This window comes from Cryptomeria japonica, chromosome 1 (assembly GCF_030272615.1).
Source record: "Cryptomeria japonica chromosome 1, Sugi_1.0, whole genome shotgun sequence".
NCBI classification, from domain to species: Eukaryota; Viridiplantae; Streptophyta; class Pinopsida; order Cupressales; family Cupressaceae; genus Cryptomeria; species Cryptomeria japonica.
This window is the reverse complement of record NC_081405.1, coordinates 219,946,592-219,954,081: the sequence shown is the minus strand read 5'-3', so window position 1 is coordinate 219,954,081 and position 7,490 is coordinate 219,946,592. Positions and strand designations below refer to the sequence as shown.

Sequence of the window (7,490 nt, the reverse complement as noted above, 5' to 3'; positions counted from 1 at the left end):
CTCATGCAGATTACAATTTTCTCTACTTGGTTATGTTCTATTTCAGTGGAGGTTCTTCAAATCAGCAGTTACTCTTCGATAGTGTTTGCATCTATTTCATGCTTTAGTGGTGTTCTACATTCTCTTCTTTTTGTTCCTATCTTCTGGAACACTCTTGTTTGGAGGCTTCTTAGTCCTTCACTTGAGCTTTAATCTCTTCTTGGAGAGGAATTTTGTTCCCACAGGTTTTTCTCCTTTTTCTCCACTTTACAGAGATTTTATTGTACTTGGTTACCTCATCAGGCCTAGTTGTCGGGACCCATTGTTGCTTTCATGCATTTTTTACCTGTTTTTTTAGTCCTTAGTTGTTTTTTAGCTACTCCCTAAGTTCATGTTAAGCGGAGGTTCTAGAGTAATCTTTTATTAGCTAATAATTATTTATTTAATTATTAGTCTATTATACTCTATGCTTAAGCTAAATTTAGGAATCTTATAATTCTTTAGGGTTTTCTCCTTTAGGGTTTTGAGTATCCTCTTATAAGGATTCTCTCTTTGTATTTTCATAACAACTGTAATTATTGAATTGCATTCTTGTTGCACAATAAATATGACTCCTCTTTTATAGATCTCTGAATTCTGGCCTCCATAGCCTTTTTGCTTCTCTCCTTCTATGGCAGGTTTGCATGTAGGTGATCTTTGGGAGCTGTAGAGTTGATTTTTCCTCAACTCCAATAATTTTTTTTATTGTTTGGATTGATAGGAGTAGCATAAATAAGTATTTTTCAAACATGTAATTTTAATTATTGCTTGCGAATTGAGTTTTAGGTACCAACAAGAGGTAAACATGTTGGTTAAGCGAATTGTGAGATAAAAATGGTACGTGTTAAATTAAATAGTTGCAAAGTTTTATAAAAAAACAAACTTCCAATGATATTAGACTCTTAGTAAGAGATTAAAATTTACAATATAATTACACCCATTCACATGTCACAAATGTACAATATTTGGGTAAGTGCACCAAGATGGTGAACAAAAAGGAAGGTATAAGTGGCCACCATTTTTTTTTTTGAAAATGGGTAAACATGAACTTCAAAGAGATATTTGAAGGTCATGCACTAAAAACTAGGAGTTGAGAAAATAATAAGAATTGTAGTGCTCTGAATCTAGTTTCTAAACTACTAATTTTTTTAAAAATTGGATAAGATTAAGAGTGTCAAACCTTTCACGCACGAAAAATTGTTCCTGATTTTTTCATAAAAATATAACATAGCTGTTTTTGTGCACTGCACAAAATACATAGTTATATTTACTAGTTTGCAAAACCCTTTGGTAGGATGATAGGTAAGAGTGATATCTAGAAGTTGTTTATTTTTTTGTAATTTTCTGTTGAGTATTTTTTTTTTATAATTTTTTGAAGTGACCGCATCCTGAAAATTTGGTACTTGTTCGTGCGCTGGGCATAACTTGCATCAAAATAATCGAAAATGAAAACTTTTTTTTTAAAAAGTGTATAGAATTTAGTGTAGAACAATAATATGTAATTTATTTTGAATTTGGTCAAGTATATCAAAAGTTATTAAAAACATGGTAGACATATGTCTGTGAGGACTGTCAAGGTACTGGTAAAGAAAATTAAAGTTTACTATGCTAATGTTGTCCAAAAATAGAAAAAATTATATGGTCAGAAAACTGAGAAGACGTGTGAGATTATGGTGGTAATTTTAGAGATATCCACTTGATCATTTGTAAACCTGATGATGACAAAGTCGAGAAATCATGTTGGAAGATGAAAAAACGTGTAAAGGGACAAAAATGGGGGGAAAATGGGCTTGCAAGCCTTAGGGTCATTTTCCAACCCTCTTACCAAGCCAAAACCCGCACGGGTTTTGAAAAACAAAAAGTACTATTCACAGTTCTTCATAACCCGCACGGGTTTTGAAAAACAAAAAGTACTATTCATAGTTCTTCATAAACCGCACGGGTTTTGAAAACCAAAAAGTACTATTCATAGTTCTACATAACCCGTACGGGTTATGTAGAACTAAAGTCATTATTTTGTGTTTCACAAAACCCATACGGGTTATGAAGACATAATAATGTATGCTTGTAAACTTAGCATTTACTACACATGTACAGACTTACATATATAATATGTGTTTATGTATGTATATATGCATATCTATAGTTATATATACATATATTAATATAGATATATGTATATATGTTTGTATACATGCATGTCTCCCTTATTTTCCTCTCTCTCTCATCTTCCTTCCCCATCACTATATTTGTCTATTCTAAGCCCTAATTATCCTCCTTGAGTTCTATCTCATCTCTCTCCCCCTCACACTTCTCTCTCTGTCTAGTCTCTCACCCTTTTCTCTCTCTCTCTCTCTCTCTCTCTCTCTCTCTCTCTCTCTCTCACACACACACACACACACACACATTACCCTATCCTATTCTCACCCTCTCCCCCTTCTCTATCTTTCTCTCACCCTTGCTCTCCTTCTCCCACCTCTCCCTCCCCCTCTCCATATCTTACCCTATTCTCTCTCTCTCACTCCCCCTCTCTTGACGCTACTCTCTCTCTCTCTCTCTCTCTCTCTCTCTCTCTCTCTCTCTCTCTCTCCCCCTCCCCTATACTCCCCATCTCCACCCTCCCTCTCCCTCTCTCCCAATATCCTCTCTCTCTCCCAATATCCTCTCTCTCTCTCTCTCTCTCTCTCTCTCTCTCCCTCCCTCCCCTCTCCTTATCCTATTCTCTCCCTCTCTTCTTATCTCCTATTCTCTCTCTTACCCTCTCTCCCCCTTCTCTCTCTCTCTCTCTCTCTCTCTCTCTCTCTCTCTCTCTCTCTCTCTCTCTCTCTCTCTCTCTCTCTTCTTTTTCGAATCTCCCTCTCTCTCCCTCTCCTTTTCCCAATCTCCCTCTCTCTCCCTCTCCCTCTCCCCCTCTCCTTTTCCAGATCTACCTCTCTCTCCCTCTCCCTCCACCCCCTCTCCTTATCCTATTCTCTCTCTCTCTCTCTCTCTCTCTCTCTCTCCCTCTCCCTCCACCCCCTCTCCTTATCCTATTCTCTCTCTCTCTCTCTCTCTCTCTCTCCTTCTCTCTCTCTCTCTCTCTCTCTCTCTCTCTCTCTCTCTCTCTCTCTCTCTCTCTCTCTCTCTCCCCTCTCCCCCTCTCCCTCTCCCCCTCTCCTTTTTCCAATCCCCCTCTCTCTCCTTCTCCCTCCATCCCCCTCTCCTTATCCTACTCTCTCTCTCTCTCTCTCTCTCTAACTCTCTCTCCCTCTCCCCATATCCTTTTCCCAATCTCCCTCCCTCCTCCTCTCTCTCTCTCTCTCTCTCTCTCTCTCTCTCTCTCTCTCCTTGTTCTATTCTCTCCCTCTCTTCCTATCCCCTATTCTCTTTCTCTCCTTTTCCCAATCTCTCTCTCTCTCTCTCTCTCCCTCTCCCTCCATCCACCTCTCCTTATCCTACTCTCTCTCTCTCTCTCTCTCTCCACTTCTTATTTGGTTCCTAGTTCTATATAACTTGTACGGGTTATGCAGAACTAAGACAAAAACTTATAGTTTTGCATAACCCATGGGTTTCTAAAAAGAATAATGTGAACTTTTCATTTTATATTATAAAATATAATGTTCCTCAAAACCAGTACAGGTTTTGAGGAACTTTTGATTTTTTACTATAAAATGTAATGTGATTTTTTATTATAAAATATAATGTTCCTGAAAACCCGTACGGGTTTTGAAGAACTTTTTGTTTTTTTAATTATTTTTGGCTAGGCTTGGTGTTACCAAGCCTAGCACATTTTTGAATTTCCAGAACATGCACGGGTTATGCAAAATTTTGATTTTTTTTGCATGTGGCCACTTTTCTGTTCACCATCTTGGTGCACTTACCCATTTGTGGTTGGGGATTGAAAAATCTTATAAAAGAATATACTTTTTGTTGACGAAAATAAAATTAATAATTTTTACAAAATAGGATACCTACACAAGGTATGTCATATATCAAGGATACATCTTTCTAGAAATTTGTGTCCTAATACAAAAAAAAATATAAAATATATAGGAATCTAAAGGAACAACTATGATGGATGGTACATTCAACGCCTTTAAATTTTTTTGGCCTCTATACGGTTGAAATATACAAATAACCTTTCAAGTTAGAAACTCTTCAAGTGTTTTAGGAGGTTGCAAAGAATGGTTGTTAGAAATAAAATTATGCTTACTAATGAATATTATATAAAAAAATAATGACAGTGAAAATCATTGAATTAAGAAATTGTTCATTGCATTGAAGAAAGAACCATGGCATAGGTTAATAACCCACATTCATCAATGTAGAGGATTACACCACCCACCTGGCTATTGTTTTGTTTCCAAATGATTTCATTGTTGACGTGGTGATTTTAGGCCGATTCTAGGTTGCCTTCAAGTATTTTGTATGATTTTTATGACTTTTTAAGATACAAAAAAGGCAGAAAATATCTTACAACATGCAATACAAATCTATCAAACATGAATTTACTCATAATTTTTAGGAAGGAACAATATCTATGCATTTGTATGAGGATGCAAATATGTAAATGTTTGTTTACAACAACATGTACAAAAATTGCTAAGTCTTGATTTACAAATGCATGTCATGTGTATCATTGTCATAAGAATGTGGAATTCAATTCTTCCAATACTGCATCTGTCCCTTATATTATATCTATGTCGAGTACATTTGATGTGAACAATTGCAACAATATGTATGTGTTGGTTTAGATGTATGCATATGCAAATTCACTTCTCTGAACACTCCATTTTTCACTTATATTGGATTGTTATTGTGCATATTTGCTTTCCTACTTTTCTCTTACCATGATTAGCAATTTGGTCTAACATTTTCAAAGTGCAAACACAAAGTATATCTTCCTATCGGTGTAACCATTGCACCTCGTTGGGGTGCAAGTGCTAGTAGTTAGCCCTAGTAAATTGGAGGGGCCGCGTAGGTCCATAAAGAGTTGGATAATTCAATATGTAAACAAGTTTTTCTGGTGGAAATTCTAAATACTGTAGGGAATTAGCTTGCATTCATTAGCTGATAGGCTATTATAACGTGGGCATAGCCCACCAGTATTGTCTCACGCACATCGGAAAAGATTCACATCCGACCGGTTTCCTTAGACTTTCAGAAGGCTGGAAAATGAGGTGTGTTTGTGCCACGTTGTATTGCCTGTTCAACGAGACAAACCTTTCCCTTTCCTCATGCTTTTCGCCCTTGTATTTTATTTCTGCATGACTCTCTTGAATGAAGAGAAAAAAAAACAACGAAATTAGCTTGCTGCATTTGGGAATATCATTTAAAAAATTTCACATCTAATATAAAATTCATATTTGTTTGATATAACCATATACAAAAATAATTGCATTCAGGTAATTGTAAATTTAAAGAATTCAAAATCATTAATATGATATATTTAGTGTTCGACTTTAGAAAAAATAAAAATTGTGTAAGTTAGGTCATTGAATTTTTTTTATTTTTTTCAATTATTATGAACGTTCCCTGAAAGCAATAAAAAATAAAATAATACTACTAAAGCTATGCAATGATGTTCTGGCACACTAACAATTCAACACAAATAGATCAGTGTAGTGCTGCCACACACCCATTAACGTGGTAAGGAAAAGTTTAACGTGGCGTGAAACTGTTAAAATAGATGGTAAAACCTAAACCCTATTGTTTGGTGAGATAAAATTCCCCCTTGAGGTAAACTTCTGTATGACATGCTATCCTGTTGTTTATATACATCCAAGGAAGAAGGGGTAACGAAAGTTGCGATCAAACAGGCTGCAATAAGACGTTGGTGCAAGTGAATTGAAATTTTGTTAAATTTTATTGCAAATCTTTAAATAATTGTGTCTGAAACCGATGTTTGAATGATGCATCCAGAATTGCTTGACAATAGCGCCTTATAGTAATTGGCAAACCACGCAGTACTCATGTATTTATCATTGTTTCATATCCATTTTGCTTGAATGAAAACTCTACGATTGATTCAAGGATGTTGTAGGTTGTTTTTGCAAATTTTATATATGGAAGCATTAGGGGTGGGTTAGCCTATCAAAAAATTGATTTTTCGGATTTTCTATAAGTATGATTTTAGATTTTTATAATCTAGGGTTTGATCACACATGATGATATCAGCGCAAGAAAAATGGGTGCAGTTTAGAAAGAGCACAAGAAAAATGGGTGCAGTTTAGAAATCTTTATGTCAAACATATTTTCAAAAATGAATCCAAATAAATACACAAATCGAAGATCGCATTTCCCATTCAAACAATGTTGAATAGGATTATCTGTTGTTTACTTTTGCAAAGGAAATCATAATCGCCACTTTATGGAAACAACTATGAATTTTTCCATAGAATAGCTTATAATTATGAGCCACAGATTTAGGCAGCTATCTGATTACAATCCAAACCTTTGACTTGTTTAAACCCCTATACATACAATGAACTGTGCATATGAAATCAAGTATCCATTGACAACCTTACCAAATTTGGAAGACCTGAGAGGCGTTTGCATTGCTGTTTTGGAACATGAAGAAGAATACGGGACACTGATATTTAGAATTGTTGATTTATACTCATATAGCTACCGACACACAATAAGGAAAAATAAGTGCATCTCTAGAATATGATTCACCACCACTTTAGACCTTGCAATGAATATATTGCATCAACATGGTTCTTGGATATTATCGTGCTATGCAGATTAATAATCACTGTCAAAATAAGGCCAATTCTCACTAGCCAAATCCGCTATTGACAAAATATGCTGCTCCAAGTAAAGACAATTGACTCTTTGTGAGCAGCCACCAAATTATCGAGAATATCTTGTATCCAGACTCGTAACAGTTTTTTTTTAACAATGAATTTGATATGCCTTTCAACTTGAGGTGCATATATGATAATTGGATGAGATCTCTCGAAGTTTGAATTAGAGATTTCCGTCCAGTAATGCAATGACTGTAATTAGGGGAGGTGTCCATCTAATTCCAGCCCTAAGGGGTTTTCTTCCTTAGGTTATTTGAATACCACAGATAAAATAATTTTCAAAGTGAACCCTAACAATACATTCATGTGCCGACAATGCATGGATCAAAATTCAGTGTTAGGGCAAGCTATAATAATTTAGATATCAAAGTGCCAACTTAGCATCCAACAATGCCATATTCGTATATATCCTCCGTTTCCCGAAGATGCTAGAAAATGAATTCAGTTTAAGATTCTATATTGTAAAAAAAAACAAAAAATATTTAAGGAGTTATACTGAAATAATACCATCCAAAATTTATAGTATATGAGGGAATATATTTTGAGTATTCCATATGTCGCTCATGTAGAAATTTGTTTGAAAAAAGGACCGAAAAAATCAAATCGTGTAGTCTGCGACTTTGTTAATGAAATTACTTAAAATAATTATGCATGAGTAGTAGTGTGGGAAGCAACATTAGTTTT

At 35.3% G+C, this 7,490-nt stretch overlaps 1 long non-coding RNA gene across 1 annotated transcript; it reads right to left on the bottom strand.

Moving 5' to 3' along the window:
• Positions 1-4,660: 4,660 nt before the first annotated feature.
• On the bottom strand, positions 4,661-7,221 carry LOC131042904 (uncharacterized). The gene is made up of 2 exons (XR_009105333.2): positions 6,525-7,221; positions 4,661-5,260 (listed from the first exon to the last, which is right to left on the bottom strand). It is a non-coding gene; the product is annotated as an uncharacterized LOC131042904 (long non-coding RNA).
• Between the last annotated feature and the right edge of the window lie 269 nt (positions 7,222-7,490).